The following is a 16,591-nucleotide window of genomic DNA, read 5'->3' on the forward strand; positions in this document are numbered from 1 at the left end:
CCTGTCTATTTGATGTTCTATATTTTTCTTCTACTTGGACAGGTACCTCCTTCTTTAGATTTGGAAAATTTTCTTTTATGAAACAAAAATTTTAAAATTTTAAAATGTTGTGTTAAGATGTTTTTTGTGCCTCTGTCAGATTTTCTGGATGTTTTGTAACTGGATTTTAAAAATATATTTAACATTTTCTTTGACTTCATTTTACCTTGTCTTCAATTTCTCTCTTGAATGTCTTGTAATTTGCTGATGAGGTTTGCCTCTGAGGTTTCTGTTTGACGTCCTAAGTTTTTTTTTTTTTTTTTTTTTTTTTAAATTTCCAGTTTTAGTTCAGTTTAGGTTTTTGTTAGTGATTCTATTTCTATTTTCCTGTCTTGAAATGTTTTCCTCATTTCATTGTCTTATGGTTTCTATTATGTGAAGAGACACTGTGACCATGGCAACTCTTAAAAAGAAAGCAATTTAGTTGTTGGCTGGGTTACAGTTCACAGCAAAAGGATTGAGCCAGCCAATGGACCTGGCTAATGCTTCTGACACCTCAAAGCCCACCTTCAGTGACACATTTCCTCCAATAAGGCCACACCTACTCCAACAAGGACACATGTCCTAATCCTTTCAAATAATGCCACTCCTTATGAGCCTTTAGGAGCCACTTCCATTCAAACTACCACATTCATTCAACTGTTTGTTTTTACACTTTTCAGCTAGGCATTTTTCTTATCTTTTTAAAGGTGAATGTCCTTAAACTCATTCATAATTACTATTTTAAAGTCCTTGTCTTATGCTTTTTTGCATATATTGTATTTCTCAAGGTCTATTGCAATAGGGCTACTGGCTTCTCAGGAAGGCTTATTGTCTTGCCTGTTCATCTGGTAGAGAAGTTAAAATACTTGAGGTGTTTCTTGGTGTAGATATGTGTTCCTGTCCTTATTGGGTGGGTATTCTATTCTTTGGTTACTGTCACTCACTCTGGTTTTTTGGCAAGTGTGGTGGCTGTAGGGCTCCTGGTAGAGAGGGCTCCTATAGCTTGCTGGGTGACACAAAGGAATGGAGATGGGCTCTGAGGAAAGATCAGAGGGGCAGTGGGAAAGAGCTAGTGGACCCGGCTTGACCCGGTCCCCACTGGGTGGCGGCGGGGTGGGAGGAGGGGCTATGGCATGCAGGATGCTACAGGACTAAGGGTAGGTCTGGAGAGATCAGAATGGAGGGCAGGAAGGATAGTGAAATTGCCCAGCTTTGTCCCAACTCAGTGTGGCTTCTGGAGGTTCATGGTAGAAAGCGTTTCTGATCGATAGCTGACACAAAGGAATGGAGTGCGCTTTGAGGAAGGCTCAGAGGGGGCTGTGGGAAAGAGCTAAGGGGATCCTAGAGCCCCACCAAGCGGCCAAGTCCCCAGGGATGAAGGTGGGGTAAGGAGGACAGGCTCCTGGGTTTCAGCTCAGTGTGGTCACTGGGAATCCCTGGTAAAAAGGGTTTCTGTGTGTCATTGGCTGACACAAAGGAAGGCAAAGCTGAGTGGATCCACAGGAAAGTCTAGTAGTTCTTACGTGTATGGGTATTTACATGCAGTGTCCAGAAGAGGCCAGAAGAGGGCAATAGATGCCGTAGTACTGGAGCTGAACTGGTTTACGAGCTCCCCTGTGGTGCTAGAATTCAAAGTCAGGTCCTCTGAAAGAGCAGCTGGTGCTCTAGCATGACGGTTTCTTTAGAAATTGAAAGTAGAACCACAGAGGCTGCCTTCCACTGGGCACATGGCCACAGTATCGTAATCAAAGTGTTCTGAGACATTCACTGTCTTCTGAACATTCATAGAAATGGATCAGTGTCTTCGGAGACACCCACACGTTTGCATTCATAGCAGGATTATTCCAGTAAGTAAGATACAGGATCAAGCTACTCTCCATCAATGGACAGATGAAAACAGAGCAGACAAACATGGAGCATTAGCTACTCCGCCTTTTCTAAAAAGCCTGTCACTTGCAGTCACTTGAATATCGAAGGTGAGGACATGCTGTTGAGGTAAACCAGCCACAGAGGGACAATTCCACAGGACTTTTTACTTACCGTGTGCAATCTGAGTGCTCACTCGGCAGTGGCAGAGTAAAGTGGTGTCACCAAGGGCTGGGGGGAGAGGGACAGTTACTTTAGTTACTTTGATTTAGCTACCCTGTGATACGTACAAAAAAAAAAAAAAAAATCAACATTACACCGTTTATCAATCATGTTTTGAGTGCATGGTACGTGTGTAGAAATTAGGAAAACGTAATGTCTCAAGGTGTTTCCGTAGTGTAGTGGTCATCACGCTCGCCTAACACGCGAGAGGTCCCCGGTTCGAAACCGGGCGGAAACATGGTTGGTTTTTCTCACTTTCTTGTGTGTTCAGACTTTCATCTCATTCCCTACAATCGGGAGACATGGATTTTGGCTGTGTTCTTAGCCTTTACCATCATGTATTCCTGGACCCTAGCTATATCAAATAATTTGAATGACAGTAGAAATTAGTAGCCATAAAAGAAAGTACAAGAACTGTCTCCCATGTAGGGGGATTAGCTCAAATGGTAGAGCGCTCGCTTAGCATGCGAGAGGTAGTGGGATCGATGCCCACATCCTCCACAGCTTTTAAGTCATTCTCTTATAAATGGCACTCTTAAGTTTTCTGTTGGATCCTGTGGAAGAGATGTCTGGTTTCAACTAAGTTGATCTTACTCTTTACTGTCACACTTAAAAGTATAAACGTTTGAGTTCCATTCAGCTTTCAGTGTTCATCTAGCAAATGCATGTAAGCATTTACAAAGTTGAGTAAGAACTGTTTCTGTGCAGGTGTAGAACTTCACCCTTAAACCTCCATATTGTGCCTGCTATAACTTCTCTGGAACCTTCCTTGCCCATCTTTTGCCAACTCTACTGCTTTGGTGAGAGGTTGTTCTGAGCCCCACAGGAAGGGAGCTTCCCACAGCCCTGCACTGCCACCACCAACATCATTGGGCCTGTGTGGGACTTGGTTCTTTTCCCACAAGTCTCAGTTTCCCATTTCTAAGCTCTGTGCAAAAACAGAGAATCACTTTGCTGTGACCATTTAAGGAACCTGCCCGGGCTCTCTCAAAAGCTCTCCAGTGTCTAAAGTGTTCTCCTCGAGATGGTTCCGAGTACCCTGCTCTACCCACCTTCCTTTTTGTCTTTACCTTCAGAAGGCAGCATAGTATGCCCTACACTCTGCCCTGCCTCCTGCCAGAGGCTCTAACTGAAAATGCTCCCTTGTGACATTCCTAGACAGATTAGAAAACAACCATTAAACCCACCAAGGGCACTTCCACCTCTCTGGCTGAAACGTCATGAGTGGACCCTCTTGAGTTGAGGTGTCATGAGTGGACATTCTAACACAGGACATTCCCCATGGAATATCCGATTCCCGGATTAGCATCTTCTGTTGTGGAAGCTGAAACAAGATGGTGGACAGTAGTTCCCTCCTGAAAGAGGAAGCAGCGGGTGTGCTTGCCTGGCCCTACTGCAGCCGGGGTTTAAATGCCTTCCTGGTCTGGAACTGCCCTGGAGTGTCCCACAGCAATAGAGCCTAGCTCTTGGGGCAGGAGACTATTACCAGGAGCCCAGTCTAAATCAAGGCTGTGGAAGTTGAGAGATTAGGTATCTGGTGTGTTAACGAGTGAGTTATGTGCAGAGCAGGCAGAGACAGGGGAGTTGAGGCAGAGAAAGAGCTCATTATTTGATACTCAATCTCTGCTTCCCAATTCAGGCCTTGTCACTTCCCCACTCTGAGATGTTGTGAAAAACAATCTACCTGAGCTTTCATTGCCTCTGGAAAGGGCAGATTCGCAACAAGTCCTTTTGCTGTCAAATTCAGCTGAGCTACATGGAATAAACTCAACAGATCATTTCGATTAGTTAAAGGGCATATGGAACTGAAAAGCTCAGATTGTTTGTGGAATTATTGAAAGAGGGAATGTCTCTAGTCACCTAGACACAGACTGAAGCAGAGGATACAGAATGTCCAGCAGAACGAGCTTGAACACTATCTACTTGCTCATTTACTCATTCAGTCAGGGAATGAAGAACCTCCTTGTTACTTCTCTTCTAAGGAGAGCAGTGAGGTAAGATTCCTGAGAGAAGAGAATGCCAGAGGAGTGAAACATGAGGTCAGGGAGCGCACAGGGCAGTTGCAAGTGAACCTGCTCCCTCAGCTCAGAGGGTCTGGTTTAGATGAATCCCAGAGGGATGTGGATGCCATCATTCTGGATGTGAAATGCTTCAGATGCAGCACTAGCTGCTAGGGAGCAAAATCCAAGTGAGGCTTTGTTCTTTAAAAGCTGCAAGTGGATACAGGGTGCTTGGAGACAAAGACATTTCTAATGTGAAGTTGTGGATGGGAGAGGCAGTCTCAGTGCAATAGCAAGTCTGTCACACTCCTGACCAGAAGGTCCTAAGGTTCAACCTCAGAGAGGGCAAAGAGGCTTCCTTTTCCACCCAGGGTTGATTAGTTGCTTGTGTAGCAGGCTGACAGTGGGTACACATACAGACACATAGGTACTGATCACAGTGAAATCAGGAACTGATCCTGGTTGTTAGGTGAGATGTGTAGGAAGGATTGCAGGTCACACTGGACACTTTGAATCAATATCTGCTAGTACTATATCATGTGCTGGAGGAAGCAGGGCAGACACCTTCTCAGCATGGTGCACTGAAGGTGCCTGGCTGCAATTAAGGCACAAAACCAAATGTGAAGCCATCCACTCTTTACTCAGCTAACAAATGAATCCTGAATTACATTGTGCAATTGCTGTTCTGCTTGCAATGTTTCAAGAGTAAACAATTTCAAAGAAACCAATTGACACTTAAAAAAAAAAAAAAAAAGCAAAAAAATGAGACTGAATGCATGTCAGTACAAGGGACACAGCAGAGCCGAGGACAGGCAACGGCAGATCCTCCAGAACCATTTTTTTCCCATTACATAATGTCACAGCAGGGAGAAACAAATTCCCATTACTCTATCCCTAGGTACGCACCCAGGATCAGGAGGCCGAGTGAAGCCAGTAGAGAAGGCCTGAGTGTTGAGAATAGAGTCAGCAATTAAATGGACCCTGTTGTGTGCAACCTTAATTGTTTCACTGTTGTAGAAGGCTGTGACTATTTTTATTTTCTGTTTCCTGAAAGCTAGAATTTCATAAACTGTAGTCTTAGAAACATCCCTTAAAACTTGTTCTGACCATTCTACTTCTGAAGATGTTTGGGTCTGAGAAGCCTTTGGCTCACTGTTTTATTCACCTCAGATGAGTGGAGTCGAAATTCCCATCTCTTAGGACACCTCACTTCCATTGCTCAGCTTCATTGAATTCAACCTTTCGGAATCTCCCCGCATGTGTATTTATTGGCCGTACTCCGCCCTTCACTGCTGTCCTAGTTTTGGAGCATCACAATCCTTGCTCAGAGAGGACAAATCATGCCTCCTACAGATTTGTGTGACTTTTGGGAGCACAACACACGTCTTTTTGCCTGCACACTTCTCACATTCACTGTATAGACTTTTAAATGTACCCAAGTAATGGGCTGTGGCTTAGTGGCATGGTGCTTGGCTAGCGTATAAAGCCCTAATTCAATCCGCAGCACTTTGGACCTCACTAAGCAGTTGGACATTGATGACGGGCTTGGAGTTCTGAACCCGACATTCCTCAGTTCAGTGTCTCTAGAATAACAGCAGGCAGAAATAAAAGGGCAGAACAAAATAAGAAAGCAGTATAGGGCAATCAAAAGGAAACACAATCAAGGTGGTTTGCCTTACAAATTCGCCTCATTTTTTATTTTGGAGGCAAAACATAGTTGCTAAAAATAGCACACATATGGCCCGTACGGGGATCGAACCCGCGACCTTGGCGTTATTAGCACCACGCTCTAACCAACTGAGCTAACCGGCCACACACCAAACATCCTCTCTATGGCCTCTGCAGATATTTAATGATAAAGTTGCCAAATGAGAAAGGGTTTTGTTTCCCCAAATTTTAAGATTTTCTTTAAGATGTAAAAAAATTTACAAGCCTTGCCTTATTCTAAGTAGAAAGTTTCTATGAACAGAAAAAAATTCTGTACCACAGCAACAAATGTCACCCTGCGCTCACTCATTGCTCAGCTTGGTCTGTGGGACCCACAGAGACTCGCTCAGTCGACGCACAAACTCTGGCCAACACGGAGTTCTGCAGCCCACTTCTCCCTCTTACTCACAAGTACTATTTGAAGTCTTTCCAATTTTAAACAATTTCAGAATACATTCGCCAAAACCATTTAGATAACGCAGTGGGTGCCAGGCCTCCCCCAGATCGCGCCTCTCTCCTGAGCTGCTTTCTAGAGGAGGGTATTCCGGACCAGTGGCGGAGAGGCCCGGTATATGTTCCCAGACCGGGTGCGATTTTCCGGACCGGCGGGACGTGCTCTCTCCCGACCCTATCGCTGTGGAGTCGCTACGTGTTGAGAAGAGTGCAGGGCCAGCGCGCCTTAGTCCGTCGCAGGGACGAGTCCTCTCGGAGCATACACGCTTGTCCTGGATCGCAGTGATGCCAAGCTCTGCTCAGCTTGAACTAGGATTTACCCTCGTCACTAAATCAGTAGCCATTCCAGAAGTTTTGGGGACGCCAGCGCTGCTCCTCGGCGTTTGAAGGCTGTCTCAGCAAGAACCCTAGGAGGCAAGAACGAGCTTTCACATCCTTGGCGCCGGAATTCTGGGATGGGCGCCGGTGTCATTTTGTCCTTTTTTAATGAAGTCGCGAAGGAGTCGACAACTTGAGATTCTGAAATGAGTATTTTCGGGTCACCCAGAAAATGCTTACCTTGGTGATAACCAATATCTGTGACTCCGAAGTCGCCCGCAATCTCCTAGTCTGTAACGGAGGAGGCCAACCCAGTGCATCAGCCTCCACCTCCCAGTCCTTGTTTTTCGGGGGACCTTTTGCTGAAAAGATACCGTTGGTCCTGTTCTCTAGGGACTCTCAGAGCTCCAGTCCCCTAACTGGTGGCTATACTGTGGCAACAACCACAAAAGTAGACACGAACAAAGGAGAATTTTAAAAAGTGCGACGTGTGAGGCGTGAGGCACAGCTCTGAGAAACGTCCCAAGCCATTGTACCACTCTAAATTCAAACTTCTTTTAACGACAGACTGTCAGGACCCTTGGGGACAAGCTCTCCGACTGCCAGTCCAAGCGCTCTGCTGGGTCTTCATTCCAACAACGCTCTGTCCTCGATATTGATCCAGTAATTTTCCAAAGTTAGAAAACCTGTGCGCGCTCAGCTGACAAGGCCTTTACAAACCTCTCTGAAGTTAACCCAGGAAAAAGTCATCTACCAGCCTTTCAAAACTACTGAGATCTGCCTGGGTGTGGCTCTAGGGCACAGGGAGTTTAAATGGGACGTTTTAATATGTTAGTTAATTTCTTTGGGAGATGGGCGCAGAGTTCCACAAAATGTTGACTCTGGTCCCCGTGGGTGAGAAATTATGAATTGATATTCCGGTACCATTGTTATGTGTTAGGTGACAAAAACCAGTTTTGTCTGACTACCTTCAAATCTGTAGTAAGTTGATCGTCCAAAATACTTGCTGGAGTTCTGTTGAGCTGTCTCATTACTACTAAAATACTTGATAAATCTCTCCCCAAAGCAGAACACCTGGTTCCTATCTGGGAGAGACTGTGGACACCTCAGGTTTAGACCTCAGGGCTCCAGACTCCAGAGAGTGAAGTCCTATTGTAAATCTCTGGGCGTGGGAGAATCCACAAACTCCTCCAGAGCCGCTGACCTGTTTGTGACCAGGGTTATGGTGCTGAGCAGTGTGAAAGAAATTAAGGCAACTGGTTTCTTCAGCCGAGTCATTTCTGAATGGAAAGGCAATGGCTCTATGTGTTGATTTAAAATTGAAAAGAGGGATTAGCAAAGACCCCAACCCCAAACAGAGAAGACACACATGCCAGATGAAAGATGATGTGACCATGCAATATGCAGATCAGACCATGCTGATCTGGCACAGGTGATTCTCTGGATTTCAGCTTCAGATCACAAAATAGTAAATTTGTGGTAAATAAACACCTATTGGAAAAGCTGAATCCTGTGGAGTGACAGGTTCAAAGGATAGAGCAGTCACTGATCTAGAATGAGAGGGAAGGGATGGATCCAGTATTTCCCTGTTTATGTCCTGCTCTCCCCAGTTCTAGGCTTCCATTGCCCTGATATTTGGTAACTACCTTTAAGGGATTTGCCTTTTGTTAGCTCAGTGCCTTGTGATGGGGCTGTATCATTTTTTTTTTTTTTTTTTTGCTAGATTAAAAAAGCAAGCAAAAGTTAAGCGTGCACGCACACACCACTCATAAAGAGACAGATGTTATAATTGTACAGCCATGTTGTAGAGATGGTTCAGAGCACACACTTCTCATGAAGAGGAAAAGAGTTGGTTCCCAGCAACCAGTCAGGAAGCTCACAAACAAACACCTGGGACTCTACTCCAAGGAATGTGATGTCCTCTTCTGGCCTCCTTAGGCATTTGTGTTCATGTGCATGAACACACACATAACATAATTTCACAATTTTAAACTCAAGATAAAATGATATAAATGTATTTCTATTATATTGTATACATGTGTGCACATTTAAGAGACTAGCCAGCCCAATTGGTGGTGTGGGTTTGTTAGTTTTGTTTTTGTTTTGGGATAGTAGTATCTCTTTGGCCCGTGACTTTCTGAATAGGCTAGATGAGCTGGCCAGGGAGCCCCTGGCTGTGCCTCTAGAGAGTATTACAAGTATAGCCTACCATGCTTGGTCTTTTATAATTTTATTTTTAATTTTGGGGATCAAACTTGGACTTGTGACCAAGAGTGGTCTTCCAAAAGGAACTACTAGGCTGAGCCCTCCACTCCCCTTCCCTCAGGCTGATTTCCTGCTAGTCCTCCTTCTGAATGCTTGGCCTACTCTCGGGAAATCTGGTAGAAGAACACTCTTCCTATGCTCCCTAAGCACAGCTTGTGAATGTGAATAAAACAGAGTATGGTGACGTGCATGCTTAGTCAACGGAAACTCTTGACTGAATTCCCAAGCCATTTCCCACCAAGGACCTAAAGGCTGAAGCCTGGCTTTCCCACAGAAATATTAATGTTTTGATTGATGTTCTAAAGAGTTCTTAGCCTGATGGATATGTCATTTAGATTATTCTCTTTATGAGTGTGTATTTATATGTTTTGCCACGTGCCTTGTAGGTGTGGATACCACATGCGCCTTGCAGCTGGGGGCACTAAACAGCAAAACAAGATATGTGGGATTAAACAAGATGTTTATCAGAGTGTGCTCAGCTGTTGTAGGCTGTTGAAAAATAAATCTCTTGTCAGGGTATATGGTTCGAGATATTTGCAAAGATGATAGCCGCTTTCTGCTAGGAGTCGGATCCCAACAATTTTACATACTGGAGAGGCTTCCAAAAAATGTTATAGCCCATGTTTTAAATTGTCTCTCCGTCATAGGTAAGCCTAAAAGTATTAAGACTGATAATAGTCTTGCACTGGGAAAAATTTTCAAGAGTTTTGCCACTAGTTAAAATCAGACATATTACTGGCATTCCTTATAATCCTTAAGGACAGGGCATTGTTGAACGTGTCCACCAGACTATCAAAAACAGTTTACGTAAGTTAAAGAAGGGAGAGTTATACTCCAGAAGGGGTCCCCTAAATATATTCTCCATCATGCCTTATTTGTTCTCAATTTTCTAAATCTGGACACTCATGGCAAATCTGCTGCTGATTGCCTCTGGCACCCTGAGACTGATAAAAATTATGTCACAGTTATGTGGAAGGACCCTTTTACCTTTAAATGGAATGGCCTGGATCCAGTTCTCATATGGGACTGAGATCAATATGTCTGTTTGATACCAAAGAAGGTGCAGCCAGATGGCTGCCAGAAAGATGAGTGAAACAAATAGACACCTCCACAAAGCAAGACCCAGTTGTAGATAAAATGGATAACAATTGAGATCCAGGGAAGAGAGATCTCCCTGAGAATTCTCCTCTTCTTCCCTTTACAGATGAATCAACCTGTCCCTTTGCCCAGCTTTGATACACTTTTTCCTAGGCATAAAAGAGCTATTCAATTTATTCCCCTCTTAATTGGGCTTGGAATCTCTGGGGCACTTGCCACTGGCTCTGCTGGCATTGGAATGACTATGAACACATAATAACAATTGATAAAAGATGTCAACATGGTTTATCAGTCTGTCAGAGACCTACAAGATCAGGTAGACTCTCTAGAAGAAGTGGTCCTACAAAATAGATATGGCCTTGATTTATTAACAGCAGACGAAAGAGGTGTCTGCTTAGTTTGACAGGAAAAAGTGCTGCTTTTACACAAACAAATCTGGAATCATTTGAGGCCGGATCCAAAAACATCAGGAGAAATTGGAAAAGAGGCCTCAAGAGCTTTTTAATAACCCCATATGGAGCACTTGGATTGGGATAATGCCTTACCTTCTCCCTTTTCTTGGACCAGTAGTTGGTCTGCTAGTATTGTTATCATTTGGACTTTTTCTCTTTAATAGACTTATGGGCTTAATAAAACAACAAATTGACTCCTTGGTATCTAAACCTCTACAAGTGCATTATCATAGACTTGATCTGGCTGATAGAGGCCTGGCTGAGCCTTTCGATAACATAGCTCCTTTAGGAGCTGCATAGAACTCAGATCTATGCACGTTGGTTCGGCATGGCATGAACACAATGTGGGTACCTGACAGGGGTGCGAGGCTAAGCACTGCAGGGGGAGTGCCTTATAGTTCACTTCTGAGTCCCCCAAGAAGCAAATCTGATTGTATAGAGGTTGGTGTTGACTTCTTGTGTCTCCGAAAGTGGTCAACTAGGACCCCAGAAATCCTATGCAACCCATGAGACAAATAACCCTCTCATCACCAAAAAGACACCGTTACAAATGATACTGGGAGAATCAGATCAATACTTCCCACCTCTGGTTAATGTCCACTCATCTGTTGATGAGATCTCCTAATGTCCACCTTTGCTGGCTGGCCTCATTAACTATTGTTGAAAGGGAGGAGATGCCAGGAGCCAAACCCATGAAATTATCTGCTTTCTGGGAAAACCTAGTCAGTTAAAATACATGGTTAAGAAAGGATGTTTGTGGTCTCAGCCCCCAGGAACTTAAAGAATCTCTGATATTTCCCAGAAGCCGAAGTCGGATGGTATTAGGCAATGAGGGTATGATAGTGGGATAGCCTGAAGCAATGATCCTTGCCTAAACTTCCCGTTTTGCTATGTTTTTATAACCTGCTGCCTGAAATAAATTTGAGTACTTGATCAGACTTTTAGACTTTTCTCCTTCTCCTTTTTCTCCTTCTCCCTTTTCTCCTTCTCTCTCCTTCTCTCTCCTTCTCTTTCCTTCTCTCTCCTTCTTTTCTCTCTTCTTCTCTTCTCTCTCCTTCTCTCCTCCTTCTTCTTTCTTCTCCTTCCTTCTTCCTTTCTCCTTCTCCTTCTTTCTTCTTCTTCTTTCTTCTTCTTCTCCTCCTCCTCCTCCTCCTCCTCCTCCTCCTCCTCCTCCTCCTCCTCCTCCTCCTCCTCCTCCTCCTCCTCCTCCTCCTCTTCTTCTTCTTCTTCTTCTTCTTCTTCTTCTTCTTCTTCTTCTTCTTCTTCTTCTGTTACTTTTCTGATTTGTTTTGTTCTATCTGGTCTATCTTACTTTGGCTGTTAGATGTGGTGGCACAACCTGAATTCCCGTGAACAGTCTTTGGTGGCATGTCTTGGCAAGTTGGTCTGACAATGCATATGTCCATCCAAAAATTCAGCTCTTGCTTAAAAGGGGGTAAGATAGTTTATTCTGGAACCAAATTTGAGTGACTGGCCAAGAAACACAGATTAGCTTACCCTTAGTTCCAAGTCCTGATCTGGAAACAGTTTCATGTAGTTTTTATAATAATAGAACAAAGACCTTCATAATGCAAGGCATGTTTTAATATACTGGTGGAAGTATTTCAGGTGCCGGCTTTAAGGCTGCAGCGCACCATTTCAGAAATCCCGTTTTTCTGTAGCACTTTTGTAGCATTGGTGAATGTTCTTTGTTGGAAATTATATTTCATTTGTCTTTTTTTCCTTTAATCATTTTAAGGGGTGTGTGTGTGTGTGTAATAAAACTATCTCATTTTAACTAGCATGAGTCTATGACTTGGTGACACTAATTATATCTACAGTGGTATACATTGTTATTACTACCTGCTCTTAGCCCTGAAGTTGTGTTTATTTTTTTGTAAGTCACTACATTCTTAACTTATAGAAAGCATTTGACTCCAGGAAGAGCCCGGAATCAACCTCTCTTGTCACATTAGTTCACTTACTTGTGCTATCCTCTCTCATGTCTCTGGGCTGGGCTCTAGATCACAATCCCTAGCTTGTGTACCTCGAGTCAAAACCCTCATCACTAGATCAAAGGAGAAACTCTTTAGAATAAGAAGATACAGATGTGCCATATCCCTTGTCCCATTAGATCTTCCAGATGGAAATATAACAACTTTTAAGGAAAAGGAGAAAGGACCAAGGAACTGTAGATATTGTTTTTTCTTGTTTGTTTGTTTGTTTGTTTTTTGGTTTTTTGTTTTGTTTTGTTTTGTTTTTTCGAGACAGGGTTTCTCTGTGTAGTCCTGGCTATCCTGGAACTCACTCTGTAGACCAGGCTGGCCTTGAAGGAACTGTAGATAAAAGAATGCTAGCTGGCACAACAAGCTGGAAGAAGAGAGCAGTGGTCATGATACTGGAAGTGAAGGGAAAAGGTAGATTATGGCTTCTGTGAGCGGGAGAATTTAAGAAGCACCAGGTTTTTGAGACTCTCTTTTTTCCCCCTTGTGGTACATGAGCCCATATTATAAGACTTGTATCAGTAACAATTGCTCAAAGGTTTGTAATCTGCTCCAGAGTATTCTCCAACTGTAACAGGGAAGAAACAGAGGTTATTTTTAAAAAGATGTCCTAGATGTTAAGTGTTCTTTTGCAAAAGAAATCTGAGATGTAGTGTACAGGGAGAGAGGGAGGCTGGGCATGACACAGATTGAAGACAACACAGAAGCTTGATTCAGTGACCTGAACCCCTCAGGAGAGGAACGTCCTGGTGAGAAGGAATGAAGCTATGACGAGCTAGGACAAGCTAGACTCAGAGCATCTCTCCACTGTCCTCCTTCAGCCTTTACTCATTTCTCCATTAGAACACTTTTCCCCACCAGGTATTTATTTTTAAATTGTTTTAATTCCCCTTCTCCCATTTTTTTCAATTTAAAAAAAAATGGTGTGCATCTATAAATGTGAGTGCAGCTACAATCAAAGATTGTTGAATCCCTTGGAGCTGGAATTTAAGGTGGTTTTAAGCCACCCAACATGGGTACTGGGAATTGAACTCAGGTCCTCTGCAAGGACAGTAAATGTTCTTAACTGCTGAGCCATCTGTGCCACTCCACTTCAACATTATTTTGGAAAAAGACTTGAGGGGAGGCCAACTTCTTATGAGGGTTTTGAGGAAGGGGTAGTGTGGGGAGCTGACATAAGGCGGCTATCATCCTTGCAGCTATCTTGAACCATATACCCTGACAAGAGAGTTGTTTACAACAGCCTACAACAGCTGAGCACACTCTGATAACATCTTGTTTTAGATACCCAGGATTTTCCCTTGGGTGTGTGAGACTTAAAGGTGTGATTTAGAGCTGAGACTTAAAGGTGTAACTTAAAGGTTTAATTTAGAGATAAGACTTAAAGGCATGGCTTAAAGGCGTGGCTTAGAAGTGAGACGTATAAAAGGCGAGAGGCCGACAGAAAAAAATATTAGACACTTGAACTTGGATGAGACTCGAAACTAGAATTTGGAACTGGAAACTTGGAACTTAGAGGCACTAAGGACTAGGAATAAGAGAGTAGGAACTAGGAACTCAAGACTTGGGACTTGGACTAGGAAGAGAGACTGAAGAATAAACAGGATTGAATCACACTCTGTCTGGTCTCCATTCCTCATGTTCATCCTCACTCTCTCTCTTGCTGAACCCTGACCCGCAGACCTGAGCAGCTTGGGGCAGTGCAGGCTAACAAGTTAGTCCCCAAGGCTTTTGACAGTGTGGGTTCAAACATTGACAGAACAGGACATTTTGGCCCCCAGGCGTGGGACAGCTCAGGCTGCAACAAGAAACAACAGGCACATAGCAAAACATCCTTAAATCTACATTTACATCGTTCCAGGTTACTGTTCTATTGCTATGAGGAAACACCATTACCAAGGCAACTTATAATTAGGGGATTGCTTACAGTTTCAAAATGTTGGTCTGTGATCATCATGGTGGGAAGCATGGTGGCAGGCAGGCAGGCATGGTACCAGGGCAGTAGCTGAGAGCTTACATTTGATTCACAAGAGAGAGAGACACATACCTGAATTAGAGAGTAGCAATAAACGTTCAGAGACTGAATGCACTCTGCTTGGGCCAATATTTTTATGGTAACTGACTAAAGAGGCTCAGTACTTATCATACCTTCTTAATGTTCACTCCAGTACTTCCCCACAATACTCCGAGGTAGCCATAAGTATGGCAGCTCCAATAATCAACTCTGGTATCATTTAATTCATTCAAATTAGCTTCTTGTTATGAAATGTGTAAGTTTGCTAGTTAATCTCCCTGTTTACAGTAGCTGTTAAAAGTCTATGCATGGACCTTGGTAGCTCTAGTAAGCTAGGCTCAGCTACCTATCTTCAATATGTCAAAAAGACAAGCAAGAAAAAAAGCCGTGAGATGATTTACTCAATATGGTCACACTGGGAAGAGGAATGAGTAAAGAGTTTCAACCACTAACATGAGATTCAGATTTGTTTTTAAAGATCACAAGATGTGCATAAGTAAGAAGTCCTGGTCTCCATAAGTAGCCCTGCTCATCATAGTCAGAACTGTGTGAAATCCTGCAATAACTTTCCCTCTGGCCCTAGTCCTTTTCTTTTACCTAGCAGATGACTCCTGCCACAATTCCAATCCTTGGAGTCCATTGTCTCAGCAGTCTTATTGTTGAAGGGGGTAGCACAAACCTCTCTTCTGAAATTACATGTGTACATATCTTCCTAATATAGTCATACACAGCTCATTCCACAACATGATTAGAGTTGTGTTTGGTACAGCTTACACTAAAAACAGCTAATAAAAAGTTATTTAAATATTAAAATTAGGCTAGAGAGATGGCTCAGTATTTAAGACCACTTGCTCTTGCAGACGACCTTGTCTATGTTCATTTCCCAGCCAGCACCCACATGGTAGCTCATAAACCATGCATTATTCCAGTTCCAGGGGATGTGACATCCTCCGAGAGCACACACACACATCACGTGCACATATATGCGGATAAAATACTCATACATATAAAATAAATCTAAGGAAAAAAAAACCCTTAAATATTAGAATGACATTGGTGGGGTTTTTCTTGCCTTAAATTTTTTATTTAAAATAAGCTGCAGCAACTCTGCAAATTCTGAAAACAGAAATTAGTTAATCCAAAACATGTAACTGTCATCCTCAGTCCCTAACTCTAGAATTTAACACCCAATCCAAGTTCTTTACCAGACCAGAGAATTCTAGTATTCATCTTCTCTGTGAGGGTTTTTATTATATGCATATATGTGTATGTATGCATATATGTGTATATTATATACTTATTTATTATTGTGCATGCCTGTCAGCAGACAATTTTTGCGGTCAGTTGTCTCTTTCCGCTTTTGACATTGGTTCCAGAGATCAAATTCTGGTCGCCAGGTTTGAGCAATAAGCACTCTCCGGTCCTCACTCCCGACAGGAGCCATCTCTCTGGCCTACATACATTTTTCTTTTTCTTTTTTTTTTTTTTTTTTTTTTTTTTTTTTTCCCAACTAAGGATGATACTGACTTCTGACTTTTTTTTTTTTTTTTTTTTTGGTTGTTTTTTCTGAATCTGCTCTCCAGGCTAGAATCGCAATCAGAAAGGACAGAAATCCTTTCAACACGGTTTCCCCGCAGCTTTCTCCACGCAATAAGGCCACGCGACGGCTCTCTTCTCTTTTGCTAGCGTGACAGCTCCACAGCGCCTTTGGAATTCTCCACTTCTTCTGATTTTCAAGCTATTTAAGACTGGATCCGCAGCATCTACTCTTGAGACGCTACTCCTGACTCCTGATTTGAACAGCCGTGGAGAAAGAAAAGAGTAAGTCCAGAGTCGCAGTACAGGGCGCAGGGTACCAGAGCTTAGGCCTGGTCCTAAATTCCAGGAGTTGAAAAGGTAGTTTGCAGACGCGAAAGAGCCAGGGCGCAGGCGCGTTTAGGCACCGCCCATTTCCGGAGGTTCAGTGTCTATTGGCCCGGTTCCCAGGTGAAGCCCTATGAGGGATGGTTACGTGCCTCGGGGCGTGGCTACGCCTCCCCGTCCCAGCTGGTGAGAGCTGCTTGCGTTGGCCTTGTGGCGTGGGTGCACCGCTTCTCCAGGTTAGTATCCTGCGGTTGGCTTGCTTACCTCTCGGCATCTCGGCCCCACCCTCCTTCCCTAAGGGACGGTGGGACTGAACCGACCGCCGCGGAG

The 16,591-nt window shown here is 43.5% G+C and overlaps 3 non-coding genes across 3 annotated transcripts; 2 read left to right on the forward strand and 1 right to left on the reverse strand.

Annotated features, from left to right (window-relative positions):
• The first annotated feature begins 2,274 nt into the window (after window positions 1-2,274).
• On the forward strand, window positions 2,275-2,347 carry Trnav-aac (transfer RNA valine (anticodon AAC)). Its single transcript has one exon. It is a non-coding gene; the product is annotated as a tRNA-Val (tRNA).
• Window positions 2,348-2,537: 190 nt separating this feature from the next.
• On the forward strand, window positions 2,538-2,610 carry Trnaa-agc (transfer RNA alanine (anticodon AGC)). Its single transcript has one exon. It is a non-coding gene; the product is annotated as a tRNA-Ala (tRNA).
• A 3,237-nt stretch (window positions 2,611-5,847) lies between these two features.
• Window positions 5,848-5,921, reverse strand: Trnai-aau (transfer RNA isoleucine (anticodon AAU)). Its single transcript has one exon. It is a non-coding gene; the product is annotated as a tRNA-Ile (tRNA).
• Between the last annotated feature and the right edge of the window lie 10,670 nt (window positions 5,922-16,591).

The sequence above is a fragment of the Arvicanthis niloticus genome, chromosome 8, assembly GCF_011762505.2.
Source record: "Arvicanthis niloticus isolate mArvNil1 chromosome 8, mArvNil1.pat.X, whole genome shotgun sequence".
Taxonomy (NCBI): domain Eukaryota; kingdom Metazoa; phylum Chordata; class Mammalia; order Rodentia; family Muridae; genus Arvicanthis; species Arvicanthis niloticus.